The sequence below is a fragment of the Chroicocephalus ridibundus genome, chromosome 3 (genome assembly GCF_963924245.1).
Source record: "Chroicocephalus ridibundus chromosome 3, bChrRid1.1, whole genome shotgun sequence".
Lineage (NCBI taxonomy): Eukaryota > Metazoa > Chordata > Aves > Charadriiformes > Laridae > Chroicocephalus > Chroicocephalus ridibundus.
Window position 1 is genome coordinate 79663788 of NC_086286.1, and position 12339 is coordinate 79676126.

At 46.4% G+C, this 12339-nt stretch overlaps 1 protein-coding gene across 2 annotated transcripts in view; it reads right to left on the reverse strand.

Moving 5' to 3' along the window:
• Positions 1-3096: 3096 nt before the first annotated feature.
• Positions 3097-12339, reverse strand: part of SOBP (sine oculis binding protein homolog) — a 121675-nt gene continuing 112432 nt past the window's right edge. For both annotated transcript variants that reach the window (XM_063329844.1, XM_063329843.1), the window contains one exon: positions 3097-5016. The gene's annotated coding sequence lies outside the window, so the exon portion shown is untranslated. The remainder of the gene's footprint in view (positions 5017-12339) is intronic.

The following is a 12339-nucleotide window of genomic DNA, read 5'->3' on the forward strand; positions in this document are numbered from 1 at the left end:
GTGGGTTGCCCAGATGCCAACGTGTCCCACGTAGGAAGTGCAGACGAGGCTGCCCCTTCTCCCATGACAGCCAGGTGCCTGGGCATTCGGTGTAGGGACACACAACTTTTAGATGCTTGCATCGTTGGTAAGGAAAGGCCCTGGTTGCTGCACCTGGCTGCCTCTCTGTGTCTGAGATGTCCTTGGAAAACAATTTCAATAGAGCAGCAGGAGGTGGCTGAGACACTCATCTGCTCCAGTAGATCGGTGATGCTTTAGACACCAGGGAACATCTTTGAGAAAAGTGACTGTCAGCAGCCTAAGTTACTCTTTTGTTTGCCTTGTGGCTGGGTCAGTTCCTCACAGTGTCACGGAAGTTGAAGTCCCAACAGGTCACGACTGGCCGATGTGACAGGCTGAGGAGGACCCATGTGTCAGAGACCTTGTGTCCCTTGGAGGTGTTGCAGCGCCCTGCAGCCAGCATCCATTGCACCTCCGAGGGGCCATGCTTTTCCACTGTTGCTGGAAGAAAACAGTCGGGAGCTGCTGTTCAGCTGTTTTTTTCCCAGCTCTGTGTGTCCTGCTGGTGCATCCTGTGCTTTGTGGAAAATATCCTAGGGCTGCTCAAGGTAGCATTGCATTTCTTTGCCCAGTACCACATAAATGACAAGTAAACTGTGTGTAAGCCTATGTGAAGCTCTTCTACCAGTTTTGAGACATTTGAGCTGTTATGTTCAATATGAAGCAGGTTCAACTCAATTCCCGACTCTCTCTTTCTCTCCCTCTGCTGCACACGTGCGTGTGGATACTGCCCAAGTACCACCTTCCCTAACTCAGAGATCCCAAATATCAAGTCAGCTTTGGGTGGGAGTGGAAGGCAAAGCAGCTTAAGGGGCTGTTTCTTTTCTGAGTTATACCTCTGTAAATCCGGAGCGAATCCAGGGGAATCAACCTGTACCAGGACCGGCAAATTTGTTCTTAGTTGGAGCACAGAAATGTTTGTCATAGTTGTTATTAAATGATGCCTTTACATATTCCAGGCCTATTTTTAAAACAAAGGCAATGAAGTTAGGGCATCCAGTTCTATATATGGACACTCCAAATGGCACTGAAATGCCTCATGCAAGTGTTTGGCTGAGTGTTGATTTGGGTGTCCAAATATGGACCTTAGAATGGGATATCTCACTTGGATAAGCATCCTTGTAAATTTGGCGTGCGGCACTTACTTGAACAAAGCAAATTTATTTCTATCGTTTAGCAGGGAAAAAGCACGAAATGTTTTCATTTTGAGGGTACTTCTTTTTCACGGAGCTGGGCCACTCAAATACTGATGCGTGTAGTAGTTCTGAAAAAAATAAAGCCCTCAAAAATCATCTAAGACAACGCAGGAGGAAATTAATGCAGAGTGTTTGCAGCACGCAGACCCCCTCTTATCACAAGGGCGAAATTCTCACTGACAGCAAGAATTCAGTGCCAGCAGAAGGATCTGTGCAGCTTGATCACAGCAAACTCCCCCTCTGCCCCGGCGGCGCGAAGGGACGCATGCAGGGCCGGCTGCTTAGAGACCCGAGGCAAAGCTGCCTCTCTCTGCTCGTGAAGACAGTCTCTGCATCTCAAAATGTGTATGTTTGCAAGGGCTGGAGTGATTGCTATTGCACGCAGGAACCTTCCCCTGTATCTCCCAGTGCATCAGGATTTTTCTTTGTCTGGTTCCTTGATGGCGAGTTCTCCAGGAAAGAGCTTGGCTTGACTATTAGGTCTTAGTGCGTAATAAATAATGTCGGCAGCGAGCGAGCACCGTTCCGCAAGCCTTTGCTGGGTTCCTGTTAATTGCGAAGGACCTTTTATATCCTTTGTGTAATTCCATTCATTTTGTTGGCATCGTACAAGGGATGGATTTGGCCTCAAAAATAAAACAGGTTTCTTTTGCATAATGTATCGTACCATTTGGTCTACATTTCGCTGAAGGTTTATGTGTACTTGGAGATTTCTCCCCAGATATGCAGCTGGAGATATTTTTAAAATAGCAAACAATGAACTGATTCAACTGTCCAAAGCAGTTGTTCAGATTCTGAATTTTGGGGTAAGTTGTTAAGAAAGTGTAAGGCGGGCAAATTTTCAGGAAAGCTAAGGTAAGTTTGTGATCATTGGAAAAGCGCGAAGCCAGCTCCAGCCTAGATCGCTTTCCCTACCTCTGCTGTCCTGATGATTTTTGACAAGCTGATTCCATTTCTGGAAAAAGCAGTTCACGAGAGAGAAAGATTTCTCTAAAGAGTCTGTTGTTTTTCAGAAGAGTGAAAATGTGTGCTAACAATTCTGGACCACTGACAAAAGCAAAATCAATACACACGGCCTTCATTTTACAGCCAAGTTCAGATGAATAAATAGAGATGCAGCAAGCTGTTTGCTAGGGAGACAAGCTTTGCTCTACGTGCCCTTCCAAGCAGGCACGCTTATGCTGTTGTTGTTTGCCTTACATGGCTGGTTAATGAAATCAGTCAAACAGAGAGCTCACCGGACATTTCGAACCCCTCCATCAGCAGCGCTGGCTGTGCCGGCCAAAAGCTGGGAAGCAAACGCTATTGCACGAGATAGCTCAGGGCCTGCAAATCTGTTGCTGTTGCACTTTTGGGGGCATTTGGGAGGAGTTTCGTACTTTGAAGAACTTAGGCTTGATTTCAGGGAGGGGTGGGGGTTATGCATAATAAAAATCACATCCTTACAAAAGGCAGGCAGAACACACTCAGTACGTAGCCCCAAATGCGGCCTCTACGCTTGCACAGATCCCCTTGAAACGAATGAAGCTGCAGCCAGTGCATCCATCTGGGGCTCTTCTCTAAGATCAGGACCTAACTCTGCACTGTACTAACTGTGGGGTGCTTCCCCCCCCTCCCCACGCCTTGAACACTGCAGAAACTGAGAGGTGAGAAGGGAGGAGCAAAAACGGAAGGGACATAGGTACAGCCTCCAAGAACACTTGCACATATTTTGCTGAGACTTCAGACTGAGTTTTGTTTGATCTGTGACCAGGCAGGTAGAGGAATGAATAACCGCATGCACAAAAAGGAAAAAAAAATAATAATAAAACAACAGCACATTTAAGTGCATTTTTTTTTTCTTGGAGATTTATTTTGTTTTAATAAATCTGACACCAGTCAGGGAGAGAGAAAAGCGTTGCAAGCCCAAAAGGAAAGCAGAGCACACTGAGGGTGCTGCAGATTCTTGCTCTCTTGAAGATGTTTCATCGGCATCTCTTTGAGCTCTCTCCCTAGACTCAGGAGTTGTTGGATTTCTCCCTCTTTTTTGTTTTTTTGTTGGGTTTTTGTATTTTTTTTTTAAAAAGCGAGCTTACTCGCCCGGTGTGTTTTCCAAGCTTTCACAGCTCTAATAAATAAGGAGCACCTGTAAAACAGTAGCTTGACTTAAGTGAATCTGTACAAAGGAAAATATAGAAATACAGTATATACATAGTGCTCATAGTGCACCATCACTACAAGGCTCTGGTTCAACTGACTCTGCTACCCTGCTCCCAACACCGCTGAGACAGCCACACACTGCTCCTGCAAACTGCTCCTCACTTCCCCGCAGCAGCCTTATAGAAAAGGTGTACTCTGAACACTCGAGAGTGAACAATTGCTTTATTCGAGTTAGTAAACAGTTACACTGAATCACAAGGTGATCTGATTTTTTTTTTTAAGTTTTTTTTTCTTTCTTTTTGATTTTTTTGTGGGGTTTTTATGGGGGTTTTTTGTTTTTTTTTTTTTCTTTTTTTTTCTTTTTTGTATTTGTCAGAATGGGATACTCCACAACTCTCTTACCAATTCAGTGCCAGTATAACATGCTCTAGTGTACTTTTGGACTCTTGGCTACAACTGTACAAGTGCACACAAGTAAATTCTACCCTGTTATCCTCCACCCACTGATTGAGGATCGAATTGCACATTTCTCTTAACCATGACAGGAGAAAGCAAACAGTGAAACAGAATCATGGGGGATCTTTCTCACTTTACCCTTGTTTTCATTGGTTTGTCCATACCATTCTAATTATCATGAAAGGGCTATGCATATGGAGAGATTGTCTCACTGCCTTCCTGGATCACTGAAAACCATCAGGGTTGAAATTTCATCCAAGTCTTTCGTGACGCCCAGCAAATATTCCCCTCAGATTATTTTACACCTTGAGGGAATTTTGGTCTTTAGTTCAACACTCTTGCTCTGTTCCCAAATGGGGCGCTATTTAGGGGAATTTAAAGAGAAAGCTGAGAAGAATAAACATTTACTGAGTTCTCTTGGCATTCAGTCTCTGAAAAACCACAGTATAAACTATTCATGCTGCTTCTTACATCTGTCAAATCAAAAATTAAAAGCCATAAAAGTGTAACACTGAAAATATGGCATTAGAAAGGATAAAGGTGGCCTTTGTAAAAATAACAAGGAAAGTATATTAGCCAATAAAATATTCTAACTCTTCATTTAAAAGTGCATCATGGGTAGGACAGAGATGACTCTGAAGCGTTGCTACTCCAGTATTACCCCTTTCCCCCATCAAAACTTGAATAGGTCCAAAACCATACAATGCAAATCACGATTCTTAGTGTAGCAGCAAAACCACAGCAGTTTTTCGAAGGAAAAAAAAAAATTAAAAAAAAAAATCCGTATCATTGTCCAGTCTCAAATATCTGAACTTTGAAGTCAGAGAGGGAAAAGTACCTATGTTGGTCCGTGTGGTTTTTGAAACCAGGGTGAAAAATCCCCCCCAGCAAGAAACCAAGAGGAAAAAGCGTTCCTTGGAGGAGAAGAGGGGTGGTCGCAGGAATGCTGAGCACACTGTGTGGGTCCATGATGTGCTGTCTTCTGGGTCAAAGGCACCCGTGGGACCGAGGCTTCCTCGGAGGGGCTTCGTGACAGGAAGCTGCTTTCTTTGCTGGACTTTCAGCCGGAGGGGGTGGTGAGCGGACCAGCTGGTGTCATTCGGTGGAGTGACGTGGTTTGCTCTGCTCCCTTTCTCCATGCAAGGTACCCTGTCGGCGAGCGTTCCTGCAAAGCAGACAAGGAGAGGTGGTGAGGGCGAGCGGCGGGAGACCCATCGCAGGCGAGCTGGGCACCGCCTGAGCGCACACGGCACGTAGCCTCATGCTGGGCGGGTGGCCGGGCTGGGACACAAACCCACCGCTTCAGCCTTGGCTGCCCCTCCTGCCACAAGGGCCATTGGTACATGCAACCTCCGAGGTTGCTGGAAAGGAAGATGGAGGAATTCCTGCGATAGAAAGCTGGAAACCGATATAATAATAGTTCATTCTCTGGGTTTCATGGAGTGCCTTTCATCCTACAAGACCATGGGTGAATAATGATACTTTGCGATTATACAGTACCCTTCACCCCTTGATCTCAGTGTGCTTTACAGAGCTGGGATGTACCTCTCTGCACGGCACAGGCGGGCAAGTGGAGTCAGAGAAGGAGAGGCATTTGGAGCAGGATCCCCCAGCACCTGGGATAAGGATAAGATGGGGAACACCGCACGTGCCAGGGCTCCCAGAGAGACCTCACTACATGGGCTGGTGTGCGGCTCCACAGGGCTGATTTGCCTCATGGATAAACTGGAACGACACCTGGAGACAGCTCCACTCTCACATAAATATACATCTCCCACTGACACAGCTAACTCTGTAGGTACTATCCATGCTACGCATACAAACTGAAGATGCCCCTCTTGGCCTTTCTCTAAATCTGCAGTCATACAAAGGAGAGATGTATGCTCAACACAGCAAAACCGAGCTGCAGTGAGGGAGGTCGGGCTGGAGTTCCCCACAACCTCCTCGGTCGTCTCTTGGGACAGTCTGCAACCGGCCTCCTCCCACTTGTACCACCGCAACAGCAGCTGCAGCACGGCAGGGTCACCACCAGCAGAGCACGGTGACTGACAGTGCCTAGCATGACAAACAGAATTCAATTAAAGGCATTTTAAGAGCCAAAGCAGAACTAGGCATTGCTCTCACTGAGGTAAACTGCTACTAACATCTGATATTTTTAGCACTGAACGCATACATTTCCATGGACCGTGTGTGAGAGGGGAACAAAACCCTCCAGATCCTGCTAGAGCAGATCACAGAATTAGACAAATAATTTATTTTTCCAGTTGTTCCCTTTTTATATCCTGGTCATCACACCCAGGTCCATTTTCCTCCTGTTATCTGACCAGATGTACTGACTGCTTTTCTTTTTTTATTTAGGACACAAAAGGGATGCATCCCACAAAACTTATTCAGACAACCTCCTTCTGAAGCCCACTGGTGCTTTGACTGGGTGAACAATACTGAGGCAAACACAGCTTTATTGATTTGAGGCCTTCAGAAATGCACATGATAGCTCCCTTAAAATAAGGACAGCTTTGCCGGCGGTGAAGGCCAAGGTCGCGAAAATCTTTGGAATCATGTTTTTGAGAACGCAAATCACCTTCTCACCAACCTAATGCAACTAACAGCAACACAGTGGTTACAAGCTCCTGATGCCTTAGTTTATCTAGGAGCTACTGGGTGATACACTATGGCCTCATGTCCTTCTGCTTCCCTTGTCAGTTGACCATGTAGACTGCCTAGCAGGGACTGTCTTCTCTCTCTCCACAGAATGCTTTGGACTCTCTCTCCTTGGATGGGATCTGCTGTCCCCTGAACATTCGGGTTGAAACTCTGAAGTACTTATTTGCCTTAATTTTGGTGCTGGGTCACATTTTCCTTCTCAGTCTGCTCAAAGATCTCCCCTTCACACTGGCTCCTCTGCAATCCCTCTTGTCACTGTGCTCGTATCCCCTGCCAAACCTCCACTCTTCTCAAAGCAGAGACTGGAAGGCACATTGAATATGCTGACCAGCATGAACTCCCAGAGCACGGAGACCATTATATCTAGGTTAAGGAGTAACATTTGGGCTTTAGGGCAACGTGCCCAGCAGGATGAGCCACTTTGTGTGTACAGAGAGCTGTGGACAACGACTAGACTGAGAGCTGGGATGCATCCACCTACTAAATACTCCCCATAAAGTACAGGACTGCTTTCTGTCACTTTTTGGCTTGAAAACTTGCTCTGAGATTAACTAAAAAGGGAAGAAGAGAGAACAAAATCTGTAATGTCTGTATGAAACCTCACTCTGCACTTCAGGTATTTCGCCTGCTCCTCGCTTTCCATACATCAAGGGAAATGAATTTCCATCCCTCTCTAATCAGTCTCAAATGGCATGGCATAGGCATAGCACAGACTGATGAGTGATTTTGGAGGGAGGGCATAAAGAAGTTCACTAGCTCTCAACGCTTTCTGCTTGGAGCAGTCAGCTAATTTTGTAATTCCTGTCTGTTTTCCCCTCCTTGCAGATAGCCTCAGTGTAACAGACTGTGTGGATTGGAGAGAAGGACCTTCCCCGCTGATTGGCTCATATGGCAGTCATTGCCTTTGATGAATGCATCTTTGTAGCGATCAAGTGACAGAACAAAAGTCCATATCAGGCATAGCATGCGAAGTTTTACAAAGAAATGAGAACACACTAGTCATCACCACTTCACAGTTAGATGTTATACACCTCGTGCCAACACCAGCGTGCGTGACCAGCACAACAAAGTCAGCTATTTATATCTCCCCCAAAAAAACAAATTACTTTTTAGGAGAGCAACATATGCTCTTCACCCCAGCTGAACTTGCCCTCAACGCACATCAAATTTTGCTGATCAGAGAGAAAAATTGCATCAGCCACCAAAGAAGAACTTTTGTAAGCATAAAGCCATGGAGTTGAGCTTATGTGAGTTGCACTGAGGTGCGCACACTGGGGTTTGCCTGCTTTCCAAAGCTAAGCAGGGCTGGGCTGATCCTGGGATGCAAGACCACTTAGAAGTTAGAGGCAGGCTGTAACTCCAACCCCAGGAGGCAGCATGGAAAAGATGACAGAAAGAGAACAAGTAGAAAGGCTCATTTCTGCCCCATTGTCAATGCAGGGGGGCAAAAGGAGAATAACTCAAATGGGTGATGACCCAGTTCAAGCAGGTAAGTTGGAGGTTCACCTATGCGGGCTCAGACAGCAACACGGTGCTCCTGTGAACAGTAGGTGAGAGTCGCACTGATGCCCTCTGCGGCTGTTAAGTCATGCTGCACCAACGCAGAGTCTCCTCTTTGGTTTATGCCCTGACACATGAGGATTTAAATCCTTGCTCAGAACAACACAGAGTTAGAGCTTGGCAGGAGAGCTTGGCAGCTAGGGCAAGGCCTCCCCAGCAAGCTTCCCTCCTCCCTTTCTAGCCAGGAAGCTCGCCAGCTCTTTCCAGGTGCTGCTGCAGACCTACAGCCCTTTGTCCTGCGCAGCCCCTGGGACTTGTGGGGTGGGAAGCCTGGCCCTGCTTGGTGGAGCTAATTGCTAGAAGTCCTCCTCACTCCACTCGCCCTCCATGCCTCCATGCTGAGGAGCTGGGTAACTCAGCTGTGGAGGCAATTCCTTCTTCTGCTGCCCTGATCCCCCGTGCCCTCTCCCAGCGCTGCCCCACGAGCCAACTGTTGCCACGCTGGTGGCATGCTCCTGCTGGCAGTGATAGCCACCAGAAATAGCTGCTTCTACCCAGTGCCCTCCCCGATCATGTCCTACCTCCTCAGAGGGGCCAATGTCATTGACATGGCTTTGGACACACGCACGCACGCAAACACACAGTTTTTTCCATGGTTGCTTCCCCCTCATTCTGTGCTCCATTGAACATTTCTGTCTCCAGATTCACATCTTATTGTTCAGAAAAAAATTAGAGACTGGGTGGGGATGGCTGAGGCAACCGTTGATGTGGGCTGGCATGGCAGAGTTTCCATCATTTAGCACAGCACTTAATTCACCCGGACAATGAATGCTGATGTGCTAAAAGAGGCCTGGTTCATCTGGGACATGCATGGCCCTAGAGTAAAGGCACTGCAATTATTTTCTCAGGGAAACTGTTCTGAAGATAAACCACAAGAGTGCAGCTAAAGTCAGCATGGGAGCAAACTCAGCCCTGGAAACACTCTGGAATCATCTGTTACTTGTAATAGTTCTGTAATTTATTTTATTTTTTTTTTTTTTAGCAATTCTTAAAGCAGTTCAAGCTTCTTCATTAAAACCTTCCCCTTTGAATACTTGATGATTAGTCTTTCCATGAGCTAACTGAAGGGATGCCACACTGCAACAGTCAGGGGAGGCCTATAGCACAAATGGGATAACAAGCAGGGTCCTTAAGCACCAACCTTTGATTTTGAAGGTGGTGTTTTCCTTCTGCTCTGGTCTGGTGAGCTATGGATCCTTCTCAACTTTGGGTCAGATATGCAACTCAGGCTCTCCCGCCTGCTGAAACGTGAGCTGTAATCTGAGCAGACATTGTGATTTCAAGGAATGCATTGGGGAAGAGGCTTGGGATTTGCCCTCCTTTTATGCCTAGGCAGAAGAAGTGGTAGGAACAGCTTAGTCATCCCCAATTCTGTGACTGAAATGTTGAAGGGATGCACCAGGGGCCGTGTTTGCAACCATATCCAGTCCCTTGTAGTCAGGGAAGGACCTTGAGGGAGAAACACGACCCGAAAAGCAGAAGGTCTGTTGTGTGCTGACTCCTGCTTCCCAGCATCTATTCCTAGAAAAGCCTTTAAGGAAATTTCACAAGTTTACATCTACGTTCGGCCCCTTGCTGGTACATTTAATACCATTTCTCACTAAACTCATTCAACGTATGTTAAATTGAAGCCTGAAACTAGCTAGTGAAGTTAGGAACAGGGATGTATGTCACTATGCCCTTGTTATGTAGCAAGGAAATGGTGGAAATACAGTCCCAGACTGTCCATCGTGCTCCTGCATGGCCCAAGGGAAAACGACCTGTTAAAAAAAGGGAGCAAAGGAATCACCACTGCGGAAGAGACCCTGAGAGTCACCAAGAAGATGTGGGGTCCATGCTCCTGCATTTACCAGGCAGTCAGTTCACTGAAGAGAAACAAGACAGAAATGAAGCCCTCTCTACCTTTTTCAAAATCGATGGCAATTGTTCAAAACCCAGCTATCTAGCAGCAGAGTCTGCCCTTGACTGCTTTGTTCCAGCAACAGGCTCCATGGTAGGGATACAACATAAGGCAAAGGGAAAAGTAGTTTCTTCACTCCGTTATACCTGTCCATAAAGACAATGCTCCCCCCAAAATAGGAGTACTGTCTTGGCCTAGGTAAGCATGCAGCTCTTCTTTATAGCCAGTGGAAACAGGATTCCCTAAATTCAGCAGAGAGCAGCCACACACCTGGGGACAATGGCCTGGGCTGCTGTAAATCCTTCCCTGTACCACAAAGCAGCAACATAACTTCACTGTGCGGCTTGCTTTGCACAGATCCAGGGGACATGGCACCCCCTCTCCCCTTCAGGTTTGGATTCTCCCGGGCACAACAGCTGCCACCAGGAACTCATGCCGCAGCATTTAAAATTTCCATTTCCTCATGTTCCCATCACTGTCAAGCTTTTCGTGAAAGCAGTTCCCCACCAAATTGCATTGCTTTCTGCTTTCCTCTTCTTGTGGTACAGGGAAAGGAGAGGTACGGGCTCATGAACTTTAACCCAGGGCAACCCGTGTCCTCATTCTCCTTCCCATGTCCAGGGGTGCTACAGAGTAGGCACTGCATTTGGTGCTCTGAAACACATCTGGGAAGAGCCTCTCTATCCACCAGCTGTGGAGGGAGGCAGTGGAGATCAGTCTTGGTAGGCTAAGATGAACGTTTGGGCTTGGTTCCCCAGATTTCAGCATTAGTGCTGCTGTCAGGTTTCTCTGGCATCAGCCTTCCTTCCCCATTTATACCACTTTCTACTTTTCAAAGTAGCAATCTCCCCAGAACCTCTCTAAATATTCTCTTCATATAATTTTTTGCCATTTCAAAGAAGTTTCTTGTGGTTTAACCTTTTATAGAACAATTGTTCAGTGAGTTCCTGAAACTCTCCTTCACTTTCAATCTGAACTAAAGACAAAACCAATGTCAACCAGGTCCTCCTGCCCAGCCCCATGGCACCATCCTTCTCGCGGCTTTCTCTGGGAGGGGGTCTCTGGTTTACATTTTGGGGCATTTCGAGGTATGCATGCAAGCCATGCAAAGAGGAAAATGCCACCATGGCTCTGGACTTGCAATCTCAGCTGTAACATCCACTGTCTCTGGCCATGGCCCCTTGTGGCACAGCACAGAGCCCGCCTGGGCCAGGCTCTGCTTTACAGTGGGGCAACCAGGTATATCTCCACAACAGCAAGGCAGCCCACTGACCTCCAGTTAGTGCAGCACCAGTATATTTGGCAGAGCTGTAAATAGTTTGCTTTGCCTTACCGACGCTTCATGTGCAGATGTGGCAGAAGATATGATTTTCCTTTTAAAAGAAACAGCCAAATTTTCAACTAATTCTCCCATTCTGCGCTGGGATAAGGCTGAAACTTTGCAAGGATGTTTTTACAAAAAAAATAACAAACAAAAAAGACAAAACATAAAAACTAAAACAGAAGGAAAACCAAATCCAGACAGTTTCTACTCTCCTTTCCTGAAAACAGGCAACCACTGTGATGTGATAACCCTTCTTTAAGCCTCAGATTTTGTCTAAGTCAGAATAGAAACTTCAACTTGAATTTCAGCAGCCTTCTGTGGGCCCAAACCACTAGGCTTCTGGCTATTCTGAGGCACTTCTCAATTTTCTTATCCAAGCTGATCTCTCTGGTAAACCAGCTAAATGGCCAGAAAAAGGCAGATTAACTGTGCATAGCAGTGTGGAGGAGGACGAATGGTGAAGATGGGGGTCTTGCCGAGCAACAGCCCATACCTCCCTGTCAGAGTCCTCCTCCTCATCTAGGTTACACCTGGGCCCGGCTTTTTAATCTGAAATGCTATTGTGGGCCATAAATTAATAACAATAACAACAACAACAACAACTAATAATAACAATAATAATAATAATAACAACAACAACAACAACAACAATAAATGTAATAATAAATTTTTGCAAAAGCAGTATTGAATGCTGAAAAAAGTGCAAAAGTAGTATTGATGCTGAAAAGTTTCAGCATCCCATATCAGGAAGCAATCAACATATTCCCATTTTCCCATGAACAACCCCTCTGTCTGTAACCATCCAGGGCTGTGTGCCTGGCACCATCCCCATGACTGTTTTTCACAGCCCCCATCCTGGTTTGTTTCAGCCTAAGCAAGAGCAGATGCAGACTCATCCAAAGGCAAGGGGGCATGCTTAAGCGGCCAAAATGTCAGGTAGATTATACTGTGGGGGAAGGAAGAGGAAAAACCCACCCAGAACACATAAGGAGTAAGCATGTGAGACTTGGCATGGACCTCAGTGCAGTGCCGGGCACCTC